We start from the raw sequence: 22,190 nt of genomic DNA on the forward strand, positions 1-22,190 counted from the left end.
GGGCTCTGTGGCTTGTGGGCTTCAGTAGTTGCCCTGTGGCATGTGGGATCTTCCTGGACCAGGTATGGAACCAGTGTCCCCTGCATTGCACCACCACCAGACCACAAAGGGAAGCTGGGCTGGAGGCTTTTGAAAGCAGGCCCTTGAAAAACCTTGAAGCAATAGATCTGCTCTCTTTTACCCTCATTGCTTCTACCAATAACTGGTCAAGTCTCAGCATGGCCTGCACTGGGGAGTTCATTCCGGCTCTACCGGGCAGATATGTACCAGTAGGAAATGGGAAAACATATCTGAGAAACATGTTGTGGGTGCTGGACTGGGATGAGGGTGACTGAACTTAAAGCTGGTTACAGATTTTATCGAGGAACTCTCCTGAATCAGAATTTAAAGTCCTGACAAGGATGGGTGTGCATATATGCTAAGTCGATCGTGTCCAGCTCTTTGTGACCCCATGGACTGTGGCCCACCAGGCTCTTCTGTCCATGGGATTTACCAGGCAAGAATATTGCTGTTTCCTCCTCCAGGGGATCTTCCCAACCCAGGGATTGAACCCATGTCTCCTGCGGTGCCTGGAAGCCCCCTGGTGAGGTGGCTGGGAATACTTTGGCAGAATATTGAGTATCATCAAAAAACTTAAGAGAAGTAAGCATTGTTTTTTTTTTAATTGAAGTATGGTTGTTTTACAATGTTGTGTTAATTTCTGCTGTACAGAAAAGTGATTCAGTTATATGTATATATACATTCTCTTTTTTTAATATGCTTTTCCATTATGGTTTACCATAGGATATTGAAGATGATTTCCTATACAGTAGGACCTTATTGTTTATCCATTCCACATATAAAAACTTATATCTGCTAACCCCAGTCTCCCATTCCATACCTTCCCCAACCCCCTCCGATCCTTGGCAACCACCAGTCTGTTCTCTATGTCCATGAGTCTGTGTTTTATAGATAGGTTCATTAGTATTCTGGCCTGGAGAATCCCATCCATGGGCTATACAATCCATGGGGTCACAAAGAGTCGGACATGACTGAATGACTTTCACTTCACTTCATTTGTGTCATATTTTAGATTCCACATATAAGTGATATCATATGGTATTTGTCTTTCTCTTTCTGACTGACTTTAAAAATTGAGCATTGTTAAATGGATTTTGGAAAGCCAGAGAATTCTTTAGTGCATGACATTTCTAGGAAGGTAGCTGTAAGTTACATAAACAAATCATCCAAACCTCCATGCCACCCACCTCTGTGCTGACATTTATCCATGAGCTTTCACCTGTGACTCTATAGAATCTTCCCAGTGATGAACTGATGAAAGAGTTAAAATTCTGTTCTGAGACATGTGTGGCTCAACGTATTAGTGAAAGCAGAAATGAATACATCAAGCCCTACTGAGTTGTGGCCTTAAATGACAGAGGTGATGGTGAAAATACCCCAGAGCTTTGGGTGGTACACCTGCTTAACAACTTGTGTGGTGGGCTACTAGGCCTCAGCTAAGACTATTTGGAATCCTTGGCAGTGGTAAATGACTTGGCTTGTTGGCTGATGCTCTTTGAAAGAGCATGATGGGAAAAACAAAGATCAGAAGTCAGATGAGAAGGCCTGTGGCTGTATCTCTGGGAGTGGCCAGGTGTAAAGTCTGTGAATCTTTGGTCTGAATGTCAATGTCTATTGAATATCATTCAGCACAGAAAAGGCACTGCATTAGAAAGGGAACAGGATGATTGTCCAGTGGACATCAGCAACCTCTATCCTTAGCACCCCAGTGGATTCCCTGTGGCATGATGATTCCCTGAATGACGTAGCCATGTGGGCAGGATGAAGGTTGCACGTGGGTACAGCAGCATGGGCCTCTCACACCCAAGCTGATCTATCTACTGCCACGTCTGCACATCCAGCCTGTCAGTGGCAGAGAACAATGATGAACCCTCAGTGGAGGACCATCTTTAAAGGAGAATAACCGCTGATGACAAATAGATTATATTGAACCCTTGTATTAGTTTCTTATGGCTGTTGTAACAAATAACCCCAAATTTAGTGGCTTAGGACAATAGAAATTTATCCTCTCACAGTTCTGAAGGCCAGAAATCAGAAATCACCTAGCCAAATTCTATGTATTGGCAGGGCACTGCTCCCTCCTGAGGCTTTAGAGGGAAGCCCTTGCCTTGTCTCTCTCAGCTCTTAGTGGCTGCTAGCATTCCTTGGTGGGTGGCCACATCACTCCAGTCTGCTGCTTTGGCCCCACTGCCTTCTTCTCTGTGTGGCAGACCCTTTGTCCCCTCTCTTACCACACGTGATTGAAAGGATTTAGGGCCAACTGGAATAATTTAGGGAAATAGCCCCGTGGCAAGATCCTTCATTTAATCACATCCACAAAGACTTTTCCCCATACACTGTAACATAGTTTCCAGGGATCAGTACCTGATCTCTTTATTCAGACCACTGGATACCCTCCACTCAAGATGAAGCAGATATCTGTTCTTACTGAGGTTGACATGTGTTTCTGGTATGGCTTTGGCTTCCCTGCCTGTGATAGTAATGCTGACACTAGTACCTGAAAGTTCACAGAGTGTCTTATTTACTATTATATCGATAAAATGTCATGGAACATGACCTTCTGAAAGGTGAAATTGGGAGCTGTATGCACGGGTCCCTGGGATTCCCTGGTCCTCCCATACGCCTTATTACCTGGTCTATTTTCATGTTTAAATGGCTGAAGGGGAGCTTAGAGATGAGAGTTTATAAGTTTGGGACACTGTTCAAGATTCAAGAAATGTGTGAACCAACAGTCATTATATAAGTTACTGTATTCTTCATAGATAGGATATACAGATTTGGGAACAAAAAAGTGGAATTAGGAATTAACTTTCTCATTATTAGTCTCAAGGGCCCACTTGGGGAATTTATACTTCCCATTCATCCATATTTAGGTTAAGTTGAACTAGAAATTGTAGCTCCTGAGGGTGGTGGTGGAATCTATTAGGGGACAAAGTGAAGTGCCACTAAAGCTAAAGTTAAAGGTACCGAGAGTGAGTGACTATTTTGAGTTCCTCACATCAGTAGATCATCAAGCAAAGAGAGGATTTACTATATGGTCCTGGCTGATTGACCCTGATGAGTATGAGCAGATAGGATTGTTGCTACGTAATATTCATGTGTGTGTGTGCTCAGTCGAGGCCGATTCTTTGCAATCCCATGGCGCCTAGCTTGGCAGGCTCCTCTGTCCATGGGATTTTTCAGGCAAGAATACTGGAGTGGGTTGCCATTCCCTTACATAATATTGGGTTGGCCAAAAAGTTTGTTTGGATTTTTCTAACCCAAGCAGAGGGAAGTATTTGTTTCTGGAACTCAGGAGACTCACTGGAGTGGCCTTTGGTGCTTCCCTGCCTGCTGATAACCTTGAACAGGCAATTGCTTCATTCATGGCCTGAAAAGGACAAGGTAACCAGGACCCCAGTTTCCACAGGGCAAGAAACCTAGACCAGTACAAGTGCTGACCAGAGTGATGAGAATCGGGAATGGTGTTAGATGTAGGAAATGATAAATCTTGCTTCTGGCTTCAAGATCAGCCATAGTGGTATGATACTTGTGTTTAAAAAGACTTTATTCTGAATTTTTTTTAAAAGAAATGATGACTGGCTGAAGAAGCAGTGCCAAGACAGAATAAACTTAATGTGGACACAAGTGGAACTGAATGGTGCAAGGAGTGGATGACAGCAGACACTCTCAAGTGCCCCGCTCACATCCCCTTGGCAAAGAGTGTTTGAATGTTATGTTCCACATCGTAGGTGTAAGAAACATGATTCCATGGTACAATACACAAATGACTATCAAAGTGCTTGGTAGTATAATGGGTACTCAGTAAATGTTTGCTGAATTAATAAATGAATACATGGATGTATGAGTATACAGATGACTTCTGTGGTAAGCAGAATTACAAGATGCCTCCTCTTATCTTTGTTTTATTTGTTTTTTGGCCATACCCCATGACATATGGGATTTTAGTTCCCCAACCAGGGATAGAATCCATGCCCCCTGTAGTGGAAGTATGAAATCTTAACCACTGGACCACCAGTGAAATCCCTCCTCTTAATATCTGTTATCTCCTCATGTTACTCCTGTGATGCAGTTAGGTTACATGGCAATCAAATGAAATTTTACAGACATGCCTAGATTGTTAATGAGATGACTTTAATATAGAGAGATTATCTTGGTAGGCCTAATCTTATCACATTGGCCCCTTAAAGGCAGAGTTTTCTCTGGCTGAGAGCAGTGCAGATATCAGAAAGATTAGAAATGTGAAAGGGATTCTTGTGAGGGAGTTTCTCTTGAGATGGACGTGGCCACAGGCCAAGGATCTAAGAGAGGTCTCTGGTTGCTGAGAACAAAGCCTGGCCAACAGCCAGCAAGAAAACAGGGATTTCACTCATATAACCTCAAGGAATTGTATTCTGCCCACAACAAGAATGATACTGGAAGTGGATTCTTCCCTAGAGTCTCCAGAAAAGAGCCCAGCATTGACTTAGGCCTTCTGAGCCCCCCTGCAGAAAAATCCGCCGGGACTTGTGATGATCAGAACTGTGAGGTAAAGGTATGTGTCATTTCAAGCCACTAAATTTGCAGTAAGTTGTTACACAGCAATAGAAAATTAATATGACTTCTAAACCTAGAAATCTCATCCAGATCTAGGCTGAAGCTTCTGTCTTGAATGGGCCACTGAGTGCCAGAATGCTTGAGGATATTTCCTTGTCACCTAAAACCGAGTATGCATAAATCAGAATCTGTCATGGTCTATGACCTACTAACTCATCTTCTGGGAATTCCTAAGTGACCCCAAAATCTTTTCTGTAACTGTGACTCCAAACCTCTGAGCTTTCATCCAAACCAAGGTAGTTTTTGTCATTTACTGTAGTATTGTCAAATTCCAGCCTTCTATCACCAACATTTTTGCTTCATAGTAAAATTAATTATAATGCTGTTAATATTTTTCTGTACATCCACTCATTCTTTTACTTAAATGTATGTATGATAAAAACTAAGGACATATCACTACCATAAATGGTAAACTAGTATCATTGACCATAAATAGAGGGTAACTGTAAAAATAAATACAATGAAAATAAACTTTTGAATTTCAGCTAGATACTGCTGGCTGCTGAAGGCTCTGAACATAAGGCCTGCTCACTCTTTGTTTAAAAAAGGAGATTAGCAAATGTTAGAGAGGTGTTAAGTCAAAATAGCTCAAATAGCTCAAATTGAGAATTTCTCTTGACATAATTAGAGGGATTGAAAGAGATTTAAAATGGAAATAGCATTTTTCCCCTATGTGATAGTTACATTCTTTAATGCCTTTTCTACTGCAATTTAAATTATTTAAATATCACCCCAAATCATCTTGGATACCTTGCGGTGAGTGTCCAACACTTTGCAAAATACTCTGAGTGACTAAAAATTAGCTTTCCATCTAAGAGAACTGTGTAAACTTGGACATGTACTGGGTAAATGTTCAAGATATATCATTATTGTTCTTATCACCAGTATCATCACATTACCATCATTGTCTCCACCGTCCTCCACATTCTTTATCTCGAATCAGTTTTACTCTTTATAAAACATATCAGTGGTTTCTCTTACAGGTATTACTCCCCCCCATTCACTTTCTAAATCTTTATTTTGGAAAAAAAAATATTGTCTCCTAACCAATAGTGTTGGGTAAAAATCGTTTGTATTACCACTAGCTTTCCTTCCAAAATTAATATTTGATCACTTCTGAATAACATAAGACCAGAATGTAATATTGGGGTTGTCATGAGCCATTGAGTAAGGCAAGCTCTTCTGCCTCACCCCCAGTCACTCCCAAGCACATCAGCTTGTTTTACTCTCCTTTAGGGCATTTATCCTCATTTGTAAATTTTCTTATTTTTGGTGATTTGGTTTAAAGTCGATCTCACTCAACCAACACCTAAGCTCAGGGAATATGAGGACCTGGTTTGTCTTCGTGTCGCAGTGCACCTGCCACACGGTGCTCAGAGGAGCACCTGCCACATAATAGGTTCTCGGTGACTTTGGTTAACCTTCACCTCCCTAACCTTGGTTTCATAACCTGCAAAATGGAGATAACAGTGCCCAGCTAACACAGTAGTTGTGAGGACTAAATGAGATTACTTATGTAAAGATTCTGGTATGTCAACAGAAGCTAATAGTATATCTTCATATTGTTGTTGGAATAAGGTCAATCTTAGACTAGTATTCAAAGACTTCTAGACTTACGTCATCAAAATTTCTGTTTCTCAACCCATTTTTCACATTAACCTGATACTCCAGCATTTGTTGTAATATTTGTTTATTGACTGTTTGACTTAGGCTAGGTTTGAGGTATACAAAATAAAAAGACCCAGTTCCTGCCCTCATAGAGATATAAGATAAGATAAGATAAGATAAAAGATAGACTCATAAAGGAGACAAAAATTGTGACAATAGCCATAATGAAATAATACACAACATGTAGTGCATATATTAGAGAAATAGTATCCTGGGCTACCTGGCTAGGAATGAGCTAGGGGTGGAGGATGCAGGAGGAGAGGAACGAAATGCCATCATTGCATAACCAGGGCTTTTGCAGTCCTCTGGGATGCCTGGGCTTCCCAGGTGGCACTAGTGGTAAAGAACCTGCCTGCCAATGCAGGTAGATGTAAGAGACCTGGGTTGGATTGTTGGGTGGAGAAGATCCCAGGCACTCCAGTATTCTTGCCTGGAGAATCCCATGGACCGAGGAGCCTGGTGGGCTGCAGTCCGTGGGGTTGCAAAGAGTCAGACACGACTGGAGAGAGTTAGCAGCGGCGGCAGGGATGCCTTTGCATCCTACTTAAATATCCCTTTTTACATGAAATTGCTCCCAAATTTCCTTAATAGCGTTTACCCTGATTTTTCCTTTACTCCTTCACTCCTAGCTCATACTTTGTTGATGTACTCCTCCCAGACTCCAGGCTCTCCTACTTAATTTTTACTTTTTTCTGTTCATTTCACAAGATAGCAAGTTTCCAAAGCATGGTGAACGTTTTTTGTTTGTTCTTCTCTATAGACTTTGTGGTTATTTTGGAAGTTACTTTGCTAAAACTAGAGCTTCTGTCATTTCTTTGGGTCTACAGGTCCCAAATCTATTCCTTCAGTTTACTGCAAACTATCAGTATCTCTGCCTAAGAGTATTATGTTCTTATAAAATATTAATTTTATGAAAGTAGCCATATATAACTCCTTTTATCATGTGATAGAAAAAGGATTTAAAGCACAGAACAAGTCACTAGGCACAATCCGGTGCAAACTCTAAACTGGTGCTTGAGTTTAAATGAGACTGAATATGGGAATAAGAATAAATGTGGGAAAAAGTAGAAGTGAGTGAAAAATGGTTGTGGCAAAATTACCAGCTGTTATTTATAGTCTGTGCCAAGTATAAATATGTCCTTGCAAAACTTGAAGAGATGAGTCGTCAGTTATTTCAAGACAAATTTCTGACTTGCTTTATATTATTTAAGAGTATTTTATGGAGACAGTATTAAAAATTCTGTATATAGAGGGACAGATAGATGGAAGGACATTAGATGAGGCCCACTGGTCACATCATAAAGATTAGAAACTTGTGGTCATCAAATCTTTTTGGTTTTTCATACATATCTACTTTTTCTGAAATAATATGGAACGAAATACATTTGAGTTTACAGTAATCATAGCACTTCACAGCTCAACACCAATTTACCAGGCTCATGACAGAGAGCCTTTGGTCTGTAGCTTCTCAAAGGTAAGATCAAAGCGAGAAGTTTCCTGTGCTAAATACACAGATCTCAGCCACTCTGCATATTTTGTTTTGTGGTTGCTATTTCTTTTGTCCCTAATAGTGATTGTACATATTTATTGAATGTGGGATCATTAAAGGAGTGGGCATGAACTCCCAAGAAAACCAATCATGGCCTTCTGCTTCCTTTATGCACTCAAGAATGTCTTACGTGTAAGGCTCTGTGCTAGGGGCTGGGATAAACAAGAAGGAAGACAGCAAAATCCCTCCCTTCAAGAAACTTATAGGAAAGTAGAGAAGCTAAGATAGAGAATTTAGAAAATGGAAAAACAGAGAAGTCAGTCCTTGACAATATGATGTGATATTCAAGTTGTACATATTCTCAGTGTTGTTCAATCACTAAGTCATGTCCAACTCTTTGTGACATCATGGACTGCAGCGCACCAGGCTTCCCTGTCCTTCACTATCTCCCAGAGTTTGCTCAAACTCATGTGCATTGTGTTGATGATGCCATCCAACCATCTCATCCACTGTTACATAGCTGATCACTGTTTCTTGTGGTCAGGATGGTGTCTTCTAAATCCTTATCTCTATTCACAGCTTTCATCATACAGGATCCAACCTGATTGTTTCGTGTAGATCTTTTTTATAAGAAGGGACATTTGTGATCATCCAAATCACTCATTTTTGTAGAAACCAAGTTCCCCAAAAGTTTAAACAGCTAGCTATTGGTTTAGTATACCTTAGAATCCAGGTCTCCTGATTTATAGTCCTAAATGCTAGTACTTTAGCCATTCATCCACGTCTTCACTCTCTGAAGGAATGTAGCACAGAACGGTTAACAGATTAACTGATAATGGTATTTATAATGCTTGAAAAAGTTGATCAGACTCATGAAGTTTCATATCTATTATTGTATAGCACCCACTAACTAGTTAAAAAAAAGGATTTATTGAACCCACTTTAAATCTTATTTAAAAGTAAGTAGATAACTGAATCTCACTTGAGGCAATAAATATTTATCAGATTTTAGTAAAAACAAATATTTTTGTTGTTGCTTTTCTTAATTTAATTTTTGTTTTTTATTGGAGTATAGTTGATTTACAATATTATATTAGTTTCAGGTATATAGCAAAGTGAATCAGTTAAACATATACATATATCCATTCTTTTTCAGATTCTTTTCCCATGTAGGTTTGTATGGAATATTGAGAATTCCCTGTGCTATGTCCTTGTTGATTATCTTTTATATATAGTAGTGTATATATGTCAATCTCTGCCTGCTAATTGAGCCCTCCCTTCAACATTTCCCCTTTGGTAACCGTAAGTTTGTTATCTATGTCTGTGAGTTTATTTCTGTTTTGTAAATAAATATATTTTTTTTAGATTTCACATATAAGTGATGTCCTGTGATATTTTTTCTTTCTCTCTCTTATTTAACTTAGTATCATAATCTCTAAGTCCATCCATGTTGCTGCAAATGGCATTATTTCATTCCTTTTTATGGCTGAGTAATATTCCATTGTATATATGTATCTCATCTTCTTTATCCATTCCTCTGTCAGTAGATGTTTAGGTTGCTTCCATGCCCTGGTTATTGTAAAGAGTGCTGCAGTGAACATTGGGGTGCATGACTATTTTCAAATTAGTTTTCTGCAGATACATGCCCAGTAATGGAATTACTGGATCACATGGTAGCTCTATTTTTATTGTTTTAAGGAACTTCCATAATGTACCAATTTACATTCCCATCAACAGTGTAGAGATATTCCCTTTTCTCTACACTGTCTCCATCATTTATTATTTGTAGACTTTTTGATGAAGACCATTCTGACCAATGTGGGGTGAAACCTCATGTAGTTTTTTTTTTTTTTTTAATTAGAGGATAATTCTTTTACAATATTGTGATGGATTTTGCCATACATCAACATTAATTGGCATTATGTTCCCTCCCTCTTAAACCCCCTCCCAGCTCCCTCCCTGTCCCATCTAACTTGTCACAGAGCACTGGCTTTGGGTACATTGAACACCCACTGGCTATCTGTTTTACATGTAATGATGTATATGTTTCAATGCTATTCTTTCATATCATCCCACACTCTCCATCCCCAACTGTGTCCAAAATGTCTGTGTCTCCTTTACTGCCCTGCAAGTAGGATCATCAGTACTATCTTTCTAGATTCCATATATATGCCTTAGTATATGATATTTGTCTTTCTCTTTCTGATTTACTTCACTTTGTATCATAGGCTCTAGGTTCATCCACCTAATGACTCAAATTTGTTCCTTTTTATGGCTGAGTAATATTCCATTGTGTATATGTACCACAACTTCCATATCCTTTCATCTGTTCATGGACATCTAGGTTGCTTCTGTGTCCTAGCTATTGTAAATAGTACTGCAAGGCACATTGGGGTACATGTGTCTTTTTCAGTTCTGGTTTCCTCAGGATGTATACCCAGTAGTGGGATTGCTGGGTCATATGGTGGTTTTATTCCTAGATTTTTAAGGACTTTCCATACTGTTCTCCACTGTGGCTATATCAGTTTGCATTTCCATCAGTAGTGTAGGAGGATTCCCTTTTCTCCACACCCTCTCCAGCATTTATTGTTTTTAGACTTTTTGATGATGGCCATTCTGCCTGCTGTGAGATGACACTTCATTGTAGTTTTTATTTGCATTTCTCTAATAATGAACAATGTTAAGCATCTTTTCATGTGTTTATCTGTATGTCTTCTTTGGAGAAATGTCTATTTAGGTCGTCTGCTCACTTTTTGATTGGGTTGTTTGTTTTTCTGGGATTGAGCTGCATGAGCTGCTTGTATGTTTTGGAGATTAATTCTTTGTTAGTTGTTTCATTTGCTATTAATTTCTCCCATTTTGGAAGGTTGATTTTTTTCACCTTGCTTATAGTTTTCCTTCATTGTGCAAAAGCTTTTAAGTTTGATTAGGTCCCATTTGTTTATTTTTGTTTTTATTTCCATCATTCTAGGAGGTAAGTCATAGAGGGTCTGGCTGTGGTTTATGTCAGAGAATGTTCTGCCTATGTTTTCCTCTAAGAGATTTTCATTGTAGTTTTGATGTGCATTTCTCTAATAGTTAGTGATGTTAAACATCTCTTCATGTACTTCTTGGCCATCTGTATGTCTTCTTTGGAGAAATGTCAATTTAGATTTGCCCATTTTAAAGATTTTGGTTCAGATGTTTATCACTCCCCCAAGCACTAAAAATTCTATAAGTTTCTTTAAATTCTCTCATTCTTGAGGGGAAGTCATGAATTTTAAGCTGGATTGTCATTTTTGAAAGTATGGTAAAGGGAAATACTGAAGTAACTACTGGAAATGTTGCATCTTTGCATTTTTTTGTGTTTTTTTTTTTTTCACAAGTCTGGGAGGAGTCTGAGATGCAAAAGGTATGCATCATATAGATGTCTATGGTTAGTGTCTGTTAGTAATTTGTATTTCAGGGTTGAATGAGTCAATAAAGTCTCGCTCCTTATCTTGATAAGATCAGCTACTTGGGAGGAGAATTTTGATTGAGGTGGTGGGTGACTTTGAAACAAAAACATATTAGAGGTTAGGGCAGAATGTTACATGTAGGTGGTAAATTACAATTACAGTAGCAACAAGGTAATGTGTCCTTAAAAGATGAAGGATGGTGACACTCTATTTGTTCAATGCTTATACTATGACTGATAGATTTCTAAGCACTTTATGGGAATTAACTCATTTAATTGTCCTAACAGTCTATGAGTTGGGTACTGTTAGTATCACCATTTTACAAATGAAGACACTTAGTATTATGGTCTGATCCAAGTCCATTTGATCATACTCAACTTTAAGTTATTTAAGGTAGATATTTGTGGCAACCATTAGCTAAAGGGGGTGGTGAAGGCAGCAGGCTTCCATCATCATCTCACTATTAGGAAGTTTACTGTATAAGAAAGTTTGATACCTTTACACCAGTATTCACTGTAGTGCATTCACAATAGCCAAAAGGTGGAAACAACCCATGTCCTTCAACAGATGAATGGATAAAAAAAATGTGGTATATAAATACAATGGAATATTATTCAGTCATAAAAGAAACGGAATTCTGATGCATGTTATAACATGAATAAATCTTGAAAAGGGTATGCTAACTGAAATAAGCCAGACACAGAAGGACAAATATTGTATAATTCCACTTATATGAGGTACCTAGAATATGCAAATTCAAAGAGACAGAAAGTAGAAGTTATCAGGGAATGGGGAGGAGTCAGGGGAGTTATTATTTAATGGTTACAGTATTTCTCTTTGGGATGATAAAAAAGCTCTGGTAATAGATAGTGGTGATGGTTACATAGCATTGTGAATGTGATTAATGCTGCTGAATTGTATAATTAAAAATGATGATTTTTTTATTTTATATATTTTACTATAGCACATTTTTTAAAAACTTTGAAGATGAATTCAAGAGACTTCAAACATTTGTGAACCAATATTTATTAGTCAGCAGGCACAAAAATAACTCAACCCATCCTGTAAAGTCTCAGGCCTCAGTCCTTGTGGGTGTTCGTACCATATCTTACATGCAAACTGTACAGGAGGAAGACGTAGCAATCTAGGAGAGTTCCAATAAATTTACAGTCAGCATCAGGTGTAGATAATGCTATAAATTATTGGTTGGATAGAGGACAAGTTCAGAATCAAACTTTGGGAACATTCCAGAAAACCAGGAGCTTGTTTGTTCCCTCTATCACACTGGTGCAAGGATGCAGAGGGCCTCTCGGAGAGTTTAACCCATCCACACATATCCTGGATGTTAAATTGCACTCTGTATTGGGCAGTTTCCTAGCAAAAAAACACTCAGATGGTGTAGTCAAATGTCATAGTTGGGAAAAGTTCGAGAAAAGGATCATTCTTTAAATTGAAGTCTAGTTAATTTACAAATGTTGTGCCAATCGACTCAGTTATGCTCATGTAGACATTCTTTTTTTATATTCTTTTCAGTTATGGTTTATCACAGGAAATTGAATACAGTTCCCTGTGCTGTATAGTAGGACCTTGCTGTTTATCCGCCCTATATATGATAGTATGCATCTGCTAATATCCATAAAAAGAATGAAAAGGACCATCCTTTATTATAGAAAGCAAGCCAGTAAAATATGAAGTTTTAATATCCAAACTTTGTAGAAGTTATGAATCTCTCAATATATTTTTTATTCAAAGTTTATACCTGGAAATTTTGTATTTATACCCCTTCGACTCAATGTAACATTAAAAACACACAATGTGAAGAAAAAGTTTCAAGTTATATTTCAAATACAATTTCTAGAATTTCATAATCTACTGTAGATATTAAAATACAGACTGACTGTCAACACCCGGTTTGTGTGGGATTTTGGGATTAAATAGGTTTTTGTGTGTTGACCAGCCCACCAGTTTTTTGATCTAACTGTATTTCATCCAAATATATATGAAATTTGAAATAAACCTGTTTGTGCCTAGACATTACTATTGATCCTGATATCTTTCCTCTTTTTCTGCGGTTCGGAGTTCTTACTACCTTTGGACTTAAGGGGAAGCATTGTCAGCAAAGGAAATTGGCATTCCTTTCTCTTGAAAGATTTTTCTCTTGTTTTGGCAGGAATTAGAGGAAGGGGGAAAATTTCACTCTGCCTTGGTTCCTCCAAAATGTCTTACCTAACTTACCTAACTGACTCTGTAGAGTCTTCTTCAGCACTGATGTTGTCAGCCCGTATTTTACAAAGAGGTACTAATCTGACATTTGGCTTTGTAGGTTGTTTAGTATTTTTCTTCTGTGTGTGTGTTCTGCTTCCCCAACTAGGCTGTTGGATCCTTGAGGGAATGTGTCTCTTATTTTGTATTCCCGTACAGTTCTGCGGGCAGTTGGTTCTCCCTAAGTACTGGTGCACTAAACACTCAGGTTTCAAATGCACAGGAAGTACACAGTTGTCAAGAACTTCATTTTAGCCAGAGGAAGAATGGAGCCACCAGGTTTCCAAGCAGAGTTTTACAAGTGCTCCCCACCCTGCATCTGAGATCCTGAGCTTTCACTCAGCAGAAGTAGATGAAAAGATTTGTTAGCATTTGTCCCTGATCATTATTTCATTTGGTTGTAGGACAGCTCCCGGGTATCATGCTTGCCTTAGGGGCTGAACACAGGGAAGACAAGGCCAAGAAAATTCTGTACACTATTTGGGGCCAAATGCGAAGCAGGAACTAATGCTGTTCAATATATTTTGTCCCTTGAAAATGTCTACTTTTTGTGTAACTAAGGGGGAAAAAAAAAGAATAAGAGTGGATGGAATACTATAGGTGTCAGGAAACTGTGACCTATTGGCCAAATGCAGCTCACAGCCTGTTTTTGTAAATAAACTTCAAATGGAACACAGTTATGTCCATCTGTTTCCATATTGTCCATGACTGCTTTGGTGCTACCATGCTTAAGGGGACAGTTGTGACAGGAATCCTATGGCCTACAAAGTCTCAAGTACTTATTCCGTGGCCCTTAAGAGTAAAAGTTTCCTGACTCCTAAAACACTCAATCCCTGGAATTTTTTTTTTTAAATCCTGACTTTTGAACATTGCTTTAAAATAAAAATAAATAAGTAAATGAAAATTTAAATGGCTGGCTTCTATTTGCCCAAGGTCAGAGCACTGCTTTGGAGTTCATGACTCCTTTTGTGGTATGATTTGAGGCCCATGCTTGTCCCAGAAGAGATGGCCCCTTTCCTGGTAGAATGTGAGGAACCTACCACTATAGGCCTGCCCAATTTAGGCAAAATATTTTAAAATTAAAATGCATATACTCTTGCATGGATGGTGGTGGCTTAGTCACTAAGTCGTGTCTGACTCTTGCAAGCCCATGGACTATAGTCTGCCAGGATCCTCTGTCCATGGGATTCTCCAGGCAAGGATACTATAGTAGGTTGTCATTTCCTTCTCCAGGGGATCTTCCTGACCCAGGAATCGAACCCAGGTCTCCTGCATTGCAGGCAGATTCTTTATTGACCGAGCTATGAGGGAAGCCCCTTGCATGGATTCTTGAGCCCTTTTTCCCCTACCTTGCCCTGTGCATCTCTTCCATCTGGCTGTTTCTCAGTTATATCCTCTTACAATAAACCAGTAATCTAGTGAGTGAAAAAGAAAAAATTCAAATACTCTTGTGGAAGGATGCTCAAAATCTGGCCCTTCTTTTCCTTGTGTGTGTGTGTGTGAATTAAGCTCCACCTTTTCATTCCTGCAAGATAAGGAGGGAGAATGACAGAGTGATCATTAAGAGTTGAACATTGAGCTGGAAGCATGGAGGAAATAGCAGAGAAGGAATGGAACTGATGTTACATATATTATCTCATTGAACCTCACAACAATCCTGTGAGCTTCATAAGGTATAATTGCCCCATCCTTAAAGAAAAGGAAGCTAAGTCTCAAAGAAGCCAAGTGAATTGCCTAAGGTTAAACAGTTAATAAATAGCAGTGAAGGTCTTTAATTCTTGCTCTGAGGTTTTTTCCCATTATACTCCATTGCTTCTTCAACATCTTGCCATCTCCCCTGGCCATGCTAAAAGTGTAATTTCCTCTCTCCTGGAAATATGTCTGCCTTCTGGAACTTAAAATCATTCCCATAAGAGTTGTTTCTGTAAGTTGGTCCCACCTAAAATCCCCAAATTAAAATCAAACACTCACCACTTAAAGATGTTTCTTAAATTCTGTCTAGATATTCAGTGGGCAACACAACACTAAACCGATACCCAGTAATAATCATTCTATTGTATCAGATGTGATAGAGGACATTGCTCTGTACTGAATTATAATAATTCAGGTGAGACAAGTCCTGAATTAAAATCAGGCAAATCGTCTTTTTTCATATAACTAAATCTCACAATTAAGCATGTATAATAATTAGTTTCAAAATGGGGTAAATCATCAAAGAAAGTTAGATATCCTGGGAGTTATTTACATGAGAATAGATGCCTATGGTAGTTAAATGGAGTGTGGAAATTTCACAGCATGCTGTAGTAGTAGAGATAAATTAATAAAATGATCACATATCAAGTTATGTCTGGTATGGTGTGAAATATAATTTTTATATATTTTCAAAGATTCCTATTTTCAGAAGCAAAAGATAGGGGAAGGTTCAAAGTAGTTATTTCTGTCAATATGATTGCACAAAACACCACCACACACAAATACACCTAACTTCAAACATACAATGTTTTATATATACAAATATACATACACATAGTGGACAGAAATCAGGAGCAACAATTTTGAAAAGCCAAAAATGATTGCGGCATGTACACTATCAACAAGCCACTATTGGAATTGGAAGGCACTGAGCCCCTGCTTTCAGGTAGGACCTCATAGACACACTCAGAGATGGATGGTTCCCATAACTGTAACAAACGTCAGAGCCTATCAGGCATTTGAGTTTCACCTAGATCAATGAAATTGCAGTTTAAGCCTGTTCCTCTGCCCTGCTTTCAGAGAATTGAGGTCAGGTAGGAAAAAACCACCCTCTTCCATCCTTAGTTCACACCTACTATATTGTCTCTAGTTGACTTTCAAATATCTTTGCCTGGAAAGTGATATTTAATCCTTTACTATTGGTTAACTTTGAAATGCCCTAATTAAGCATTCATACTTCAGGTAAATTAGCATTGGAACAGATTAATTAGAGTATGCTTTCCTGTTTGGGCTTCAGTTGTCTCATATCAGAGCAATACAAGAAGGTTGAATAATTTGCATATTAGCTATTGGAGATTATTTTTCACTGTGAAAAGAATGCTATTTCAATATGTAGACACTGGTTGGAAAGAATGAACTGATGCCTCCAACCCTGCATGAGCATATGGAAAACCCTCTGAGCATCCATCTTTATCTAGGGTTCTGTTAGCACACTTGGGTTCAACAAAGAGTCTGTGGTCGTTCCCAAAATTAGCTGAACCTGGCCACTAAATGTAGTTTATGTGCCTCAGGTGAATCTTTCATGCAGACTTCTTGCCAAAGAAACAAAAAAGGCAAAGGGTTATAACTTTATGAATTTGTGAGGATGGGATGTTTGTGGGCTACTAAGTATTTGGATGTTTGGCAGAATTTGGCAGTCTTCAGCACTCCTTGATGTGTAGATGCATCACTCCAATCTCTGTTTCTGTTGTCACATGACCATCTTCCTTCTGTGTCTGTGTGTCTTTATATGGTGTTTTTCTCTCTGTGTTTCTGTGTCCAATTTTTTTTTCTTATATGGACACAGTTATGTTGGATTAGGGCACATGCTAATAACCACATGTTAACTTGAATATACCTACAAAGACCTTATTTCCAACTAGGGTCACATTCACAGGTACTCAGGATAAGTACTTCAGCATGTATTTTGGGGGGGATCAAAGTTCAACCCATGACAGTGACCATTCTTGTTTGTTGTTCAGTTGCTCACTTGTGTCCAACTCTTTGTGACCCCATGGACTGCAGCTTGCCAGGCTCCTCTGTCCTCCACTCTTTCCCAGAGTTTGCTCAAATTCATATCCATTGAGTCAGTGATGCTCCCTAACCATCTCATTCTCTTCCACCTGCTTCTCCTTTTGCCTTCCATCTTGCCCAGCATCAAGGTCTTTTCCAGTGAGCTGGCTCTTCATATCAGGTGGCCAAAGTATTGGAGCTTCAGCTTCAGCATCGGTCCTTCCAATGAATATTCAGGGTTGATTTCCTTTAGGATTGATTAGTTTGATCTCCTTGCAGTCCAAGGGACTCTCAAGAGTCTTCTTCAGCACCACTATTCAAAAGCATCATTTCTTTGGCCCTCAGCCTTCTTTATGGTCCAACTCACATCCATACATGACTACTGGAAAAACCATGGCTTTGACGAGATGGACCTTTGTTGGCAAAGTGATGTCTCTGATTCTTAATATGCTGTCTCAGTTTGTCATAGCTTTTCTTCCAAGGAGCAAGCGTCTTTTGATTTCATGGCTGCAGTCACAGTCTGCAGTAATTTTGGAACCCATGAAAATAAAATCTGTCACTGTTTCCACTTTTTCCCCATCTGTTTGCCATGAAATGATGGGACCAAATGGCATGATCTTAATGTTTTGAATGTTGAGTTTCAAGCCAGCTTTTTCACTCACTCTCCTCTTTCATTCTCATCAAGAGGCTCTTTATTCCTCTTCACTTTCTGCCATTACAGTGGTATCATCTGCATATCTGAGGTTGTTGATATTTCTCCTGGCAATCTTGATTCCAGCTTGAGATTCATCCTGACCAGCATTTCACATGATGTACCCTGCATATAAGCTAAATAAAATACAGCCTTGATGTACTCCTCTCCCAATTTTGAACCAGTCTGTTGTTCCATGTCCAGTTCTAGCTGTTGCTTCTTGACCTGCATACAGGTTTCTCAGGAGACAGGTAAGGTGGTCTAGTAGTGTCTAGTTTCCATTTCTTAAGAATTTTCCAGTTTGTTGAGGGTCAAAAAATGTATGCTGTTACTAAGTATGTTGGAATGATAGTTGTAAGCTAGCACTGTCCCAGGCATACTTGGATGTATGATCATTCTATCCATCATATAGTCTGGCCCATCCCTCCAACTCTTATCCCCCTAGTAAGCCTATCACTTCCAGTCAGTACCCTAGACCACATGTCAAACTTTTTCTATAAAAGACTGGATAGTAAATATTTTAGGCATTGTAGGCCATGTAGCCTCTATCTAACTATTCTACTGTAGGCAATATCTAAACAAGTGGGCGTGGCTATATTCTAATAAGGCCCCTTGGATTTGGCCTGAGGGTGGAGTTTGGCAATGGTTACCTGAGACCATATAAGGGGGAGAGAAAACTGGATGTTCTGTGAATTCTTAAGGGTATACACACACACACACACACACACACACACACACACACACACACACACGTATATATATTGGTGAGGGGCTTCCGTGGTAGCTCAGCTGGTAAAGAATCCCCTGCAATGCAAGAGACCTTGGTTCGATTCCTGGGTCGGGAAGTTCCCCTGGAGAAGGATAGGCTACCCACTCCAGTATTCTTGGATTTCCCTGGTGGCCCATATGGTAAAGAATCCACCTGCAATGTGGGAGACCTGGGTTTGACCCTGGGTTGGGAAGATCCCCTGGAGGAGGGCAAAGCAACCCACTCCAGTATTCTTGCCTAGAGAATCGCTATGGACAGAGGAGCCTGTGGGCTCCATGCTGTCCACAGGGTCACAAAGAGTTGGGCACAACTGAGTGATTAAGCAAAGCACATAACCCTTTTTTTGTGTTATGGACTGAAATTGTGTTTCCTCACAATTCATATGCTGAAGTCATAACCCCCAGTACCTCAAAATTTGACTAGATTGGAAATAGGACCTTTAAAGAGATAATTAAGGTATATGAGGTCATATGGATGGGCCCTAATGAAATGACTGGTGTCATTTCATTAGAAGAGATTAGAACACGAACAATGGGCTTCCCCAGTGGCCTAGTGGTAAGGAATCCACTTGCCAAGAGGAGATGCAGGTTCAATCCCTGGGTCAGGAAGATGCTGTGGAGAAGGAAATGGCAACCCACTCCAGTGTTTTTGCCTGGAGAATTCCGTGGACAGAAGACTCTGGCAGGCTACAGTCCATGGCATCACAGAGTCGGACATGACTGAGCACTAGCTTGATATAAGAGGAAGACACCAAAATCACTCTGAAGTCCATCAAATGTGCACTGTTTGAATAAATATGGGACATCTGTACAGTTGCTCTGTAGCAGTGTGAAGAGATGGGGGTGAGAGGGGTTGAGAAAATTTGACTGCAAAATATTTCTGTTGAATTATTTGTAAGACATTGCATGAAAGAGAGAAACGAGGGAAGGAAAAAGGGAAGGAAAGATCAGAAGAGAACGTTTACTCATTAAATGTTTTATAAGAAATTGAGTGAAATATGGATATCCACTTATATTTTTCCACATATTTTCAAAAATAAAATTTTATTTGATAAGCAATTAACATGATTGTAAAAGGGAAAAGAAGAGACTGAAATGGAAACCAGACCTCTCTGAATGTACAACATTTTATAATTTAACCTAGGAACCATGTAAATTTATTTTTTTTTTAACTTGGGCTCACTTTCTTTTTTATTTATTTAATTGGAGGCTAATTGCTTTACAGTATTGTAGTGGTTTTTGCCATACATTGACACGAATCAGCCATGGATGTACATGTGTTCCCCATCCTGAGCCCCCCTCCCACCTCCCTCCCCATCCCATCCCTCTGGGTCATCCCAGTGCACCAGCCCTGAGTGTCCTGTCTCATGCATCGAACCCGGACTGGCGATCTGTTTCACGTATGATAATATACTTGTTTCAATGCTATTCTCTCAAACCATCCCACCTTAGCCTTCTCCCACAGAGTCTAAAAGTCTTTTCTTTATAAAAAAGGGCTTCTGTCATGAGTGGCACACATAGGGCAGCTCGTTTGCTCTACGTGCGGAACTGACTTCAAGACATTTCGGAAGCATAATTTTTGCTAGTGGGGCAGCTGGCGATCGTTGGTCCTGGCACCCCCGAAAAAAAAAAAAAAAAGACTGTTCTTTACATCTGTGTCTCTTTTGCTGTCTCACATATAGGGTCATCGTTACCATCTTTCTAAATTCCATATATATGCATTAATTTACTGTATTGGTATTTCTCTTTCTGACTTACTTCACTCTGTATAATAGGCTCCAACCTCATTAGAACGGATTCAAATGCATTCTTTTTAATAGCTGAGTAATAGTCCGTTGTGTATATGTACCACAGCTTTCTTATCTATTCATCTGCCAACAGACATCTAGGTTGCTTCCATGTCCTGGCTATTGTAAACAGTGCTGTGATAAACATTGGGGTACACGTGTCTCTTTCAATTCTGGCTTCCTCGGTGTGTATGCCCAGCAGTGGGATTCCTGAGTCGTATGGCAGTTCTATTTCCAGTTTTTTGAGGAATCTCCACACTGTTCTCCATAGTGGCTGTACTAGTTTGCATTCCCGCCAACAGTGTAAGAGGGAACCATGTAAATTTAAAAATAAAAAACTGTATCAAAAAGTTTAAAAATATATATGAAATTGAAAGAAATGACCTGTGTATCAAGTTGGTGGCATAATCCTGGGGAGAGGAATTATAATATTTCAAGTAACTTTAAAACATAGTACTTTGACTGAATAACCTTGATGGGTTATATTCCAAAGACAAAAATAATATCAAAGTCATCTTAAAATTTCATTTAGTAGACTTATTTTTAATGTTAAAACTTGTATATTTTGCAATTACACACACACATAACAACACATACCCAAATACATACATATATCACACACACACACACGCATATATGAAGAGAAGTCGCTTAGTCATGTCTGACTCTTTGTGACCCCATGGACTGTAGCCTACCAGGCTCCTCTGTCCATGGGATTTTTCCAGGCAAGAGTACTGGAGTGGGTTGCCATTTCCTTCTCCAGAGGATCTTTCCAGCCCCGGGATCGAACCCAGGTCTCCCGCATTGCAGGCAGACGCTTTACCGTCTAAGCCACCAGGGAAGCTCACATAAGATATATATATAATTTGAAGATATATATATATATATATTATTTGAAGATATATATATATGAAGAAGGCATCACCAACTTAATGGACATGAGTTTGAGCAAATTCTGGGAGATGGTGAAGAACAGAGAAGCCTAGCATGCTGCAGTCCATGGGGTCTCAAAGAGTCAACACAATTTAGCACCTGAACAACAACATGAAGAAGAAGAAAAAAGTGAAAAAAAAATCTGTGCAGATAGATCGACTAAGATAAGGACTGAGAACTGTCCATTGGTTTAGAGATATTAGAGGTTGCTGGTAAGAACTTGATAGATAATGTTTTTCTTGGAGTGGTGGAGGAGTAAAATCAAATGAATTAGTTCTAAGAAAAAATTAGAGAAGTGGTAAGCACAGGCAATTTTTTGGGAAAAGTTTTGCTGCCACAGAGAGCATAGAAATGGGGTCATATCTACTCTGGGAAAGAGGATCAGGGGACATTTTGATGAGAGGAGAGATCAAACAGCAGGTTTGTGTGCTGATCAGAATGATCTGATGAAGAGAGAAAAACTGATGAAGTAGGCTAGATTGAAGATAATTTCTAGAAAAATGCTTTTGAGGAGATAAGAGGTATGCTTGAAATGGGCCACTTCTGACAGAGGTGGGACCCCTCTGGGATGCAGCGGCTGCTGGATTTCCTGACAACATGGCCAAGACCCTCCCACAACTGTGCTCCAGTCTAAGGCTCTTACTGGATTCTCCTTCCTCTTCCTTCCACCTTACAGATGTTAGATCTACACTGAGGCCTGAAGTCTTCCCTTGACTTCTCTTACTCAGTCATATTTGATCTTTCACATGCAGTTC

General features: G+C 39.3%; 1 non-coding gene across 1 annotated transcript; it reads left to right on the top strand.

Annotated features, from left to right (window-relative positions):
• The first annotated feature begins 20,203 nt into the window (after positions 1-20,203).
• On the top strand, positions 20,204-20,336 carry LOC133053335 (U11 spliceosomal RNA). Its single transcript, XR_009692250.1, has one exon. It is a non-coding gene; the product is annotated as a U11 spliceosomal RNA (small nuclear RNA).
• The last annotated feature ends 1,854 nt before the right edge of the window (positions 20,337-22,190 follow it).

Source organism: Dama dama, chromosome X (genome assembly GCF_033118175.1).
Source record: "Dama dama isolate Ldn47 chromosome X, ASM3311817v1, whole genome shotgun sequence".
Taxonomy (NCBI): Eukaryota; Metazoa; Chordata; class Mammalia; order Artiodactyla; family Cervidae; genus Dama; species Dama dama.